The 10714-nt window shown below is 44.3% G+C and overlaps 1 pseudogene; it reads right to left on the bottom strand.

The window, feature by feature from the left end:
* Nucleotides 1-746: 746 nt before the first annotated feature.
* Nucleotides 747-2843, bottom strand: LOC132649901 (PWWP domain-containing DNA repair factor 4-like; annotated as a pseudogene).
* Between the last annotated feature and the right edge of the window lie 7871 nt (nucleotides 2844-10714).

Genomic DNA, 10714 nt, shown 5'->3' with positions numbered 1-10714 from the left:
AGGAAGGCAGGGAGGGAAAGAGAGAGAAAGGGAAGAAGGAGGTTGCAGAAAGATGAGAGAGAGAAAGAGTAGAGAGGGAAGAATAGAGAGAGGGAGGGAGAGAGAGAGAAAGAGGGAGAGAGAAGCTGTAAGGTGCAATACACTATGTTCTTCAAAATCAGAATATCTCCAGGATCACATTCACTTCCTTTCTCTGACTTAAACCAACTGCCTCAGTACACATGTCTGTTCCTTTTCTTCATTGTGAGTGAGTGAAGAAGGGAGCAATGGAGAAATTAGTGGAAGCTAAGGTGGCCCCATCCATAGCACCCTAGAGAAACAAGGACAGGAATTGTGGGGAAGTCAGAGACAGGGTGTCGTCAGGAACATGATGTGCTGGCTGGGTACGTGGGGAAACTGCAGAGAGGGCAAGGCTATGTCTAGCTAGCCAATGCTCCACGCAGCGCTGGAAAGGTTCTAGGGAGGTGCAACCACAGGACATGGGCACACCTAGGCACAGGCCAAAGAGGGCTGGCCTGGCCTGAAGCTAACAGAATCTGTCTGTCTGTACAGCCCATCTAGACATCTGCACTGTCAAGCAGTAAAGAAAATATTTATTTCAAGGTGGGGAAAGAAACACTCAGCGAGCTGTTGTCTCAGTGCCCAAAGTACACCCCACAGTCTCCCAGATGTTCCTCTTTGGAGTTGCTTCCGGTCTCCTCTCTTGGGAGTTGCAGGGGTGATGGCTCATAGCAGTGAGCACCCTTCTAAGGAATGGGTGCATGAGGGGCCCTGGCAGCCCAAGTACTGGCTGCTGACCTCTTCCGGGCTGCCTTTAAGAGGTTCTTTTCAAAGAGCTCTTTCTCACGGTAGTGCACTGGTGGGCCATGCAGGTACTTCTCTTCTGCTTCTTTGTAGCTGAGCTCATCCAGGGCAGCGATGGAGCAGATGATTGCTTCTGGAAGAAGAACCTCCATGGTAAACCGCACTTTATCTCCTCTAGTCAGGGAGAGCAGAGCCTCATCTGCTTCCTTGCATATTTCTTGCAAATGCCTGGCCACAAGATGCTACTGGTCATCATCCTCCAGGTAGGTCTCAATACAGACGACTTCCCCCCTTGATTTCCAAAGATTGTCCACCCACCTGGACGGTTTTCTGCCCTGCACAATCTCCCGCAGGTGCTGGTCGGCCCCCTTTCTCTTCACTATGAAGTCCACGAGCTTCTGGTTGGCTCTGTCCCAAGCAGCCCTCATACGGTCAGGCAGAAGTTTCTTGAGGGGCCCTTTCCCACCCGGGGCAGTCTCCTCTTCCCAATCTTCCAGGTCTACATAGCTCACCTTAGGGAAATCAATGTGCAGGTCTCCTTGCTGGACGGCCCTCCTTAGCGGGTAACTGACTTGGGCGGTATAATAGTCCATAAAGGAGCCCAGGTAGGCGCCACTGGCCAGGCCCTCTCTGTAGTGGTCGATCACTGTGAGGCACCAGCTGATGCCCTGGCTGTACACTCTGCTGGCTCTTCTTATGAGTGATATTTTTTCTCCACAGTCCAGATGTTTCAACTTCTGGAGAGGGACACAGACACCCTTGTGCTCAAACTGCATGTTAGCTTCCATCAACAGCACCCTCGCCATCTTGTCATTTTGGCTGACACTCTTTACCACTGCTGGCCAGAAAGGAAGGTCTTGAAATTTGAACCAGACCAACATTCCTCGTTCAATGGTATTCTGTTGCTGGGCAGAAGCCACCTTGGCAGCTTGGCCTGCTTCTTGAATATTGGAACCCCGGTTCTTGAACCTGGTCTTAGTCACCTTTGAGTGAGCACAAGGTTCCTGTTCTGGCACCCTACAATGTGGACTCGGCACATGGATCTTCCTTTTCCTGCTAGCAATGCGGAAAGATCTTCGCAACCTCTGGACTGGAGGCATGCAAGCTGCCGATGCCCAGTTTGCAGCTGGTTTCAGGGTGCCCGGGCCATGGTCCTCCTTGTTCTCAGGGATGGCAGTCTTCCTTTGGACTCCAGTAGCCTGGGTGTGTATGTCAGCAAAACGTGCTTGTTGCTTGAGGGCTTTGGGCGAGGACCAGATGCACCTCAGTGACCCAGAGGCAACCTGCTGCTCTTTCTTAGCCTGGACACTCTGTGTGGAGGCCGGGGCAGTCAAAGATGTGGGCTTGGAGGTCTTCAGCTTTTTCCTCCATGCATTACCACCAGAATTTCCTTCAGGCGTTGGGTGACGTAGTCGTACTCTGAGGCCTCTTAGGACATTCTGTTTCATCTCAAAGTGTGGAGGCCCAACAGCAGTGTGTGCCTGGGCTTTTCCACCTTTCACTGTGGGCACTTTCTGGGAGCCCATTGGCAACGCAGGACCCAGGGGTTGTCCCTGCTTTCCAGGACTCCTCTGGGAGAGCTCTTGGCCTTTCTGGTTTTGCTTTTGGAAGCACAGGCGCACACGCAGCCGAAAGCGAGGACGTCGTTTGGAGTTGGCCTGCTCTTTTGGAACCTTTTGAGGAGCTGTTCTTGTGCTGGTTCTTTGGCCACCTTTCCTTCCACCTTGCAAACAGCCTCCCTCCCCCAGGATATCGAGAGCCACCTTGAGGGCTCTTCTGTATGCTCTGGTCTGCTTTGGTGAGCCATTGCCCTGTGACTCCTGCCCTGCCATGGAGGCAAGGTTCACAATTTCAGACTTGGTTAGTGGCCTTGCTTTGGTGCTCCTCACTCTTGTCTTCTCCCCCATAGGCAAGATTTGCACCTCCAGGAAAGGTGCCCCTCTCCTCTTACTATGGGCTGATGTCCTGGGTCTGGACAACACCCTTGCAGGCCACAGCTGACCCTTCCAGCCACACAGCACATACTCTGCAGAGTTCATGATGACAGTACTGTGGGTCTGTGCTGATCACTACAGGATGAGCACCTTGGTTATGGTGGGCACAGTGACTACCTGGCAGTTGTCTCTGGCCAGGCTCTCTTGCCTGTGCTACTGGCCTCCTTCCAGATTCTGGTGGAGGAGCTGGAGCTGACTTCCCTCAGGGTTATGTGGGCTTCCCCTGCATGGTGGGAGAAGGAAGCAGAGTTGCATTAGGAAGGAAATAAATAGGCTTTAGCCAGCATGGACACATCAACGTGGTCAGGTGAGGCAAGGGTAATCAAGGGAGCTCACAAAGCCTGTTCTACAGATGTGGGAGAAGATATGCAAAAGGTCCAGAGCAGATGGGAAACAGTTGTAATAATGTTGTTCCCCACCCCAAATCTGGAGTGTTTAACTTTGTCCCAGAGAGGTGGATGTCATTACAAGGGCTGTGCATTTTCTTGCCCACCCTGGGATTCTTTTGCCAAGGAAGCCTCATTGTTCTCTTTGCTATGGAGCTAGTCCTGCTCTGCCAACCCCAGGATGGCTATGGACAACCTAGTGCATGAGTGTTCCATTCTTGTGTGATTCTAAGTTGAACAGCAAGTCGGTGGGGAACTCTTCATGGTGATTCGCATAACATGGTAAGAGAAAATGGCTGTTTTCATAGCTTCTGGCTACCCCACCAGCCCACCACCAATCTTTCAGCTTAGTTCTGTTTCCATTGTGGACCTCACTATGGCATCAAGTGTCTACAGGGCACACTTGGCGAGATCCCCAAAGAGAAGGTACTTCTTCACTAAACAGACATGCTTACTAATTAATTGGAAGACTCAGTGATTTCAGATGGCAAGCAACAGGGTTATATGACATGACAGGGAGACAAGTGTCTCTGTTGGAACTGTGCACCCTCCTGCTGCAATGTCAAGCCTATGGTAGACCCTGCACACCCATATCTGCCTGTGATGAGCACTATTCATCCAAGAGAGTACGACCAATGACCTCTCCTGTCTCCAATCTCTGTGCCCTAATGTTAATCCATAAAGTCTTAGACAGGAAATTAAAGTAGGTACTTGATGATATGGATGGTCACATGTCCATCCCTAGGTCTCCTGATATTCAATCTCATCTGTATTGTAGCTCTCCTCTTCATGTTCCTCCATATTGAGCCTCTCAATAGCCCTTTCCCCTTAGGCTTCTCAGTGTAATCTCAATCCTTTTTTCTCCTCTCTGTCCATTTTTGTCGATCCCTCTGCCTCTCTGTGTGTGTGTTCATGGTGGTAGCTAATCTGCTCTTGACAGCTTCTTCCTTGAGTCAGCCAGTTTCCTATCAGCAGTGTGCATGTCACCCATGCCTGATCCTCAAGAGGCTGTGCTTGCTCAGAAGAACTACAACACAGAGGAAGAACTGTGAAGGGCTCACATGCCAACCATGTTCACTGCTCATTCTAGGATGCAAATTTGATTCGTGACATTACCAGGGCACCATGAGACAAAGTGAGGCAGAACACTGTGAACTTAGGGCTCCTGTGACACAGATGTTCTTGGGAACTCACATTACAACAGGTTCCCTCTGTGAGTGTGGCCATACAGAGCATAGGGACCCCAGATCTTATACTAGGAATTCCTTAGCTTACAGAAGTAGGGGGTGGAGAGCAATGACATTCTCCTCAATTCCTCAGTCCTTTCCTTCCTACCCCTGTATCCATGAAATGCGGTGGTACACACTAGCCCACTTTCACAATGTAAATGTGTAGTATCTCTCCTCTTGCATTCCCTTCCAAGCCTTACTGAATTCAAATCAGATCTCACAGTGCATAAAGTGGCTATCTACATAAAAGAGGCTAGATGTTTCTCAGGCCACACCTGCTGGATGATGCAATAATAAATGTGGAAGTATGGAGTTCAATTTAGAGATCACCAACAGGTACCCTTCCTCTGATGAGGCTGTGTCATCTAACATGGTTAGCAGGCTTCCTCTGATTCAGCTCCTTTGGAATCCTAGACCCTGGGACACAGATGTCTCCTGAGAACACAGAGGAAAATATAACTCCCTCAGGTACCTTAGGCTGTCTTCTGCTGGATCTTCCTTGAACTGGCCCTCTGGCCAGGTTGACTGAGCACCATCAGGTCCAAACACGTCCCCACCATCCAGGCACCATGACTCATAGTGTGCCCTTAGAAACCTCAGATATGTGAGTTATACTTACAAAATGCACCCTTTTTACACTGCACAGGCCTGCACAATGTTCAGCTTCCCTCAGGCAGTACATTCTCAGACTCACATACTTCAGTTAGAAATCATATCTGGAAATACAAAGTGTGTGTTCAAGCCCACATACCATGCTATTCAGGCATCATCTGTAACCCAGACATAGAGAGATGTGCATGCACTCATATCAGTCCACACTCCCGCACCCACACCCCCAATGTGTAATCTGTCTTTGTATGTCTGTTGCTCCAGGGCATATAAAAGTCCTTGCCCTTCCTACAGACTGCTTAAATGTTATCACTATTGCCACCTGCCTCCACTGTTTCAGGCATCACCTGCCTCCAGACCACTACTTTCAACCAATGGTTTGCTGAAATTTCTGTGATAGTTACCTTTCTGGCAAAAACAGTGCTACTCTTTTCCAGAGGCACAAAGAGAAGAGGTAGAATACTGAAATCCCTGTCTCAGCACATGCTTCAGCCCTGGGACCAAAGGCCTTTTATCAAGAACTTGCACATAATTGCTGTATGTGAAGTCTATTCACATTTTCTCCAAATGGGAACAATGGCTTCCCTTCCTGTGGCAAGACAGACACATGGGTTAAAGGAAGTCTGATGAGAGGGTGCAAGAAGGGTACTGTGTATATTGGTCACACACAGGACCAGAGATACACAGAGGGATCCTGATGTGCTGGTGGGTCATGGGGAAACCATGACTGAACACTCTGTAATTCCCAGCTGGTTCTTTTTTATTTTATTTTATTTTTTTACTATTAATTACACTTTATTCATTTTGTATTCCCCCATAAGCCCCTCCCTCCTCCCCTCCTGATCCCACCCTCCCTCCCCCTTCCTCATGCATGCCCTTCCCCAAGTCCACTGATAGGGAGGTCCTCTTCTCCTTCCTTTAACCCAACTCAGAGCACTGTAAAGTCTCAGACACAGACACATACTAATGCCTGTTGTGGGAACAAAGTCTGGCCTCTCCTCGGGTATTCATGACACCTGATGTTTTACCTCAGTCTGCCCAAATGCCATTAGTAGCCAGTATTAGAGGCAGCTATCTTTTGTAGGCCCTTCTTACTTCCAGTGGCAGATATCCAGGCCCAGGTTCTCACCACTTCCTATAAACAATCTTCCAATGAAACTGCAGGTCAGCACCCACCTCCCACTCATAAGCCTCCACCCCAGCCCCAAAGGGAGGCCCAGATACACCTCTGCCTTAAATGCCTTCCAACTTCTCTCTAAGACAACAAACACCACAACTATCTAGGCATTAAGGTGCTGCCACACAGATGCAGTCATTCTGTCAAGCACACAAGTGACAATCATCGCCAAAGAGAGAAAAGGTATCAATTTACATGTGTTGGGGAACTCTGCTTTCAAGGCCTGAAGTGATAAAGCTGGCACCAAAGGGTTGTCACCTGAGGACAAAGAGACAAGGCAGGGTCCTTTGGGCTTCACTTCAAACAGTAGTAGTGACAACAACTCCTGTCCCATGAACAAGCACACAGGCTCCCAAGGCACACCCAGAGGTTCAGCTCACAGAGTCACTCAGGTTGGCTGAAGGCACCTACCTACATGATTCCTGTGGTTGTCTACTGATCTCACCTCTCCAGTCTGTGAGTATCCTTCACAAATGCATCTGTAACCAGGAAAGAATGGCTTGTCCTCGTTGTCATGGCAACCACAGTGTCATAGAAAAAGTTCTCACCAAGTAGTCAATTCTCTGTGGAAACTAGTAAGTACTAATCCACCCAGGAGGCTGACTGTTCACATACATCTCTGCCACCTAGTTCCCCCACCGACCCCTGCAGCTGCAGGCGTGAAAGAAAATAAGCATGCACACACTATAGAAGATGTCTCTGTCACCCCAGGGTACAGGGCCTTTAAGCACAGAGGCTCTGGGAGAAGGCAAGAGAAGAGATGGCAGCTGCCAATGTATTTCAGTTGTCCACACAAGAGAGGACTCAGAAACAGTTAGTGTAGTATCTGCTTGTAGAAAATGAATTCAAGAGCTGAAATACTTATCTGGTGCTCTTATGGAAAAACTATCTGTTATTTTAAAGGGATGAATTATAACTAGAATCGTTAAGGACATTTTAGTGTAGGTAGTATTCGCATTTGATGTTTTTTACAAACCTTGCCTTTGAGCAGGTAAGCTATTTATAAGCATCATTGTTATAAGAAAGTCTTATGAATTTCAAATCATATATCTTGAGGAATTTGGCTTGTATCAACATGGGAAACAATGAATAAATCTTTGATACTTATAATGTTTCAAGACACTAAATCATTTTCAACTTACTGTTACACTTCTTTTTCAACTTAGAGTTACACTTCTTTATGTGACTGTGGTTAATTTGTACCTGAGGCTGATTGGAGCACTGACTTCTAATTCTCAACCATTTCTTCTGTTAGCTTGTTCAACATAGCTCAGTCACAAATCAGCAAAGTAATAAAATGATTTGACTTTTATATCTGGAAGCAGGGTGTGGAAAGACCACCACTACTCTGCACTTCTTGTCTGAAAAGATGAATTACTTTCCTTCTCTGCTCATCCCGAAGAAAAGCTCTTGTACTTTAGAACCAGAGAGTCTGTGTTAAAATAGCGGGTTAAGCATCTTTTGTTAGTTTAAATTTAATGCCACTTACTAAGATTTTCACCAAGAAAATAGATATAATATACTACAGAAACAGCTCCTCGTTACCTAAGTTCTAAGCAGCTGCTTAACTTGTATTCTTTCGCTTTCCATGACAACAGGCTTTATATTGTGTTCTGGTCAGAATTTAAATTGATGAATTAAAAGGAAATCTCAACAACTGGAACATACATATTAGAATTTTTCCAGTAGGTCTTTATAATTCTTAATGATAAATTAACTCATCTGACATTCCAATTAACTTCACGATGGTCAAGACAATTTGAAATCTGAAATATGAAGAGCATTTTCAATTGCATTCTACAGTACATTTTGTCTTTTTTCTGTTGGTAGGTAAGTGTTCTGATCAGACATTGAAAACTATTTATCTGTACTTTGTTCCAAGAAGATTAGAAAAATGGTTAACACAAAGTGTTTTCTCTGCATGTGTAGTATGTAAATGGTTTCACAATGCTTTTTGGGTTTTTCTGCTTCAGGACGCCACTAGAGAAAACAAGTCAGCAATTCACTGTCAAAACACATGCGGATGCTTTGTGGAGTAAAAATAGCCAGCATTTTAATTATGCATGATTTTTGAATACTGGTGATAGAAAACGATTTTTTTTGTTAAAAAATTTTACATGAACACTATGTTTACATTAATTCTCTTCCTTACATCCCTCTCCCTTCCAACTCATACTGTGATACTCTTTATAATTTATGAACTCTACTTATTAGTAAAACTATTTATCTGTCTATCTATCTATCTATCTATCTATCTATCTATCTATCTGCTTATGTATATGCCTATCATCTATCTGTCTACATATTTGTCTTTCTATAATTGTACATATACATGTACACAAACACAAAATTCAATTAGTGTTCATTGTATAAACATGTCTTGGGAAAAATGCATTTGTTTTTTTCAGTTCCACCCAAGAAAATTTTGTTTACTACCCCAGCTTTTTGATGATAATATTTACTTATTTAAAACATTTTCTCTAATAATCCTGAATACATAAGCACAGTTGCTTGTACATTCTCCTTAAAATTATGCAAAACCAGAGTTTTCTAACAGAGTTCATATTCCTTGGACTTTCACAGTCTAGAAATATATTTTCTAAAGTCTAGAAAATACTTTTTATTGTATTTTTGTTTGTCTACATTGCAACTGTTGGGGGCAACATGATAATTGTGGTGAATACTGTCTGTAGCCCAGGACTTATAGATTGTTCCATGTACTCCTTCTTGGCATTCTTGTCCCTAGTGGATGCATTCTTCTCTTCAGTCACCATACCAAAGCTTGTGTACTCCCTATATGAGAAGAAACCTATCTCCTTTGAAGGATGCATGATGCAGCTCTTTGCTGAACACTCCCTTGCAGCAGTAGAAATGATTGTATTGACAGCCATGGCCTATGGCCACTATGTAGCAACTTGTAAGCCCTTGTAGTATCTTTCCATCATGAACGGGAAAGTCTGTGACACACAGATGGAGATAGAATAGACAGGAGGATTCTTCATTTTATCATGCAAATTATTTTTGCTTTGCAAGTTACACTTCTATGGACTCAATGTCATTGATCACTTCATTTGTGATTTATTCCCATTACTGAAACTTGCCTGAACTAATACACATAGCTTCAGCCTTTTGGTGGTTGCCGAGAGTGGGTCTATCTGCATAATAATCTTTTCTATTTTGCTTGTATCCTAAGGTGTCATCCTGTGCTCTCTGAAAGCCTACAGTTGTGAAGGGCAATGGAAAACTGTCTCTACCTGTGGGTTCCACATTGCAGTTGTGATTTTGTTCTTTGTCCCATGCTTATTTGTATATGCACACCTAGCCCTCTGCTTTCTCCTCTGATAAAATGGTGGCGATATTTTACAACATTCTAACACCCTTGTTCAATTTTATTATTTGCACTTGTAGAAATAAGGATATGAAAAATGCCCTGAAGAAAGCCTGGAAGAGATTCATGGTGGTTTCTGATGGAAAGTGAGAGATAAAACGATATCAGTAAAAAGCCCAAAATGATTTTGATAAAAAAGATTCTGTATTCTCCTTTTTATTGAATAAGTCATCTCTGTCACTAGCAGTACATCAGAAAGGGTCAGAAATGAAGTGTTCATGTTATTTTGCATACCAGTTCTTATCTGGCAACTCACACTTTTCAAATGTTTACTAGGGAGATTTGAAATTTGTCCTTGCTTAAATTGTAGTAATTTGAGAGAAAAATGGAAAGAAAATTTATGTATCTAGTTATTTACTTATTTATTGCACCCTGTGTATGAATTCATAGCTATTTACAATTTGAATGACTCCTGGAAATAACCAACGTTCAGGAAACACAGAAAGCAGAAGATTCTCAAAAAACTCTGTTGTAGATATTTCTGTGTCATGTGATGTCAGCCTTTAGTCTGAGCTTATCACAGCAGGTGTATGTTATAAGCACCATGTTGAATTTATTGAGGGATATAATTTGGTTAAATCAACTGTTTATGTTCCTCTAGTGACAGATGAAATGCTTTTTCATACTGATTTGGTATGGGAATGGACTGGGGAAGACTCCATAAGGAAATCAGCAGTGATTATTTTTTATTCAAGTGTCAAGAAAGAGAACACTTTAGCAAATCTTATACTAGCAACATAAGGGAAAGTAGTGACTTGATTTTCCACATTACCATAGTGACAAGATAGCTAGACCTTTAAAATACAAAAATATCAGTTTTATTTTTATTTTTTTTCAAGGCTATTTATTTTATTTTTTTTATTATTAGTTACATTTTTAACTCTGTATCCCAGCTGTACCTGCTCCCTCATTCCTTCCCCAAACCCTCCTTCTCTTCCTCATCTCCTCCCTGCCCCTTTCCAAGTCCACTGATTGGGGAGGGCCTCTTCCCCTTTCATGTGATCCTTTTTTATCAGGTATCTTCAGAACTGGCTATAAAGTCCTTCTCTGTGGCCTAGCAGGACTGTTCCTCCCTTGGGTGGTGGGGAGGTCAAAGAGCCTGCCATTGAGTTCCTGTCAGAAATAGT

The sequence above is a fragment of the Meriones unguiculatus genome, chromosome X (assembly GCF_030254825.1).
Source record: "Meriones unguiculatus strain TT.TT164.6M chromosome X, Bangor_MerUng_6.1, whole genome shotgun sequence".
Classification (NCBI taxonomy): Eukaryota; Metazoa; Chordata; class Mammalia; order Rodentia; family Muridae; genus Meriones; species Meriones unguiculatus.
The sequence above is the reverse complement of the archived record's forward strand: the minus strand, read 5'-3'. Positions and strand labels throughout refer to the sequence as shown.